Genomic DNA, 1,191 nt, shown 5'->3' with positions numbered 1-1,191 from the left:
GACATTTGTCAATTTTTGGCGCCATTGCCGAGGACTGGTGTCAGTTATTTGTTTCTTTTTGAGTTCACTTTTGTTCTAATTTTCTGGTGCTTTTCAATGTATGCCTCGTTTTTCTCGTACAGGTGAATTAATTTTCGACCCCGAGGTAGAAAAGACTACGCGTAGAACAAGAAAAGAGACCAGACAACTCAGAGAAGAGCACTCAAGTGCTGCATCTCAGAGACCTGAGCCAGAAGTTGGACCAGCAGATTTGTTTGGTGACACTTCGAGTGACTCGGACCAAGAGCAAGTCATCATGGCAAATGCATAGACACTAAGGGAGTTGGCTGCTCATAATTTAAATTAGCAACCTTTATGCATTACTTTTCCAAATTTGAATGATAACACTCCCTTTGAACTAAAATCTGATCTAATTCATCTCTTGCCATCTTTCCATGGTCTACCAGATGAGGAGCCCTACAAGCACTTGTAAGAGTTCGACGTCGTTTGCAACAGTATGAAACCCCGAGAATCACAGAAGAGCAGATAAAAATGAGGGCCTTTCCCTTCTCTTTGAAGAACTCTGTAAAAGATTGGTTGTACTACCTAACACCTGGTAGTATCACCACGTGGGACCAGCTGAAGAAAAAATTCTTGGACAAGTACTTTCAGGCGTCTCGAGCTGCAAGCCTAAGGAAGGAGATATGCGGTATCAAATAACATCTAGGCGAGTCTCTCTATGAGTACTGGGAGAGATTTAAGAAGCTGTGCATCCAATACCCTCAGCATCAGATAAATGAGCAACTGCTCATCCAATATTTCTATGAGGGGCTACTCTTCAGGGACAGAAGTATAATCGATGCTGCAAGTGGAGAGGCGTTAGTAAATAAGACTTCTCGAGAGGCGTGGGAGCTAATTGAAGGAATGGCTGAGAATTCGCAACAGTTTGGTACAAGGGAGGATGTCCCAACGCATAGGGTGAATGAGATAGAAACATCCTCCATCCAACAACAAATCTCTGAATTGACGTTCTTCGTGCAACAACTAACTGTGAGAAGTGCCTCACAAGCCAAAGTATGTAGGGTATGCGTTGCCTTGGGTCATTCTACGGAGATGTATCCGCTAGTTCAAGAAGAAAATGCAGAACAAGTTAACATGATTGGCCACGCGCCCGTGCCAAGAAAGCAGTACGACCCATATTCAAGTACCTAC

The 1,191-nt window shown here is 43.6% G+C and overlaps 1 non-coding gene across 1 annotated transcript; it reads right to left on the bottom strand.

Annotated features, from left to right (window-relative positions):
* Positions 1 to 666: 666 nt before the first annotated feature.
* LOC140021905 (small nucleolar RNA R71) lies at positions 667 to 773 on the bottom strand. Its single transcript, XR_011825891.1, has one exon. It is a non-coding gene; the product is annotated as a small nucleolar RNA R71 (small nucleolar RNA).
* Between the last annotated feature and the right edge of the window lie 418 nt (positions 774 to 1,191).

Source organism: Coffea arabica, chromosome 1e, assembly GCF_036785885.1.
Source record: "Coffea arabica cultivar ET-39 chromosome 1e, Coffea Arabica ET-39 HiFi, whole genome shotgun sequence".
NCBI classification, from domain to species: Eukaryota; Viridiplantae; Streptophyta; class Magnoliopsida; order Gentianales; family Rubiaceae; genus Coffea; species Coffea arabica.
Note: the sequence above shows the minus strand (reverse complement) of the source record. Positions and strands in the feature narration are given on the sequence as shown.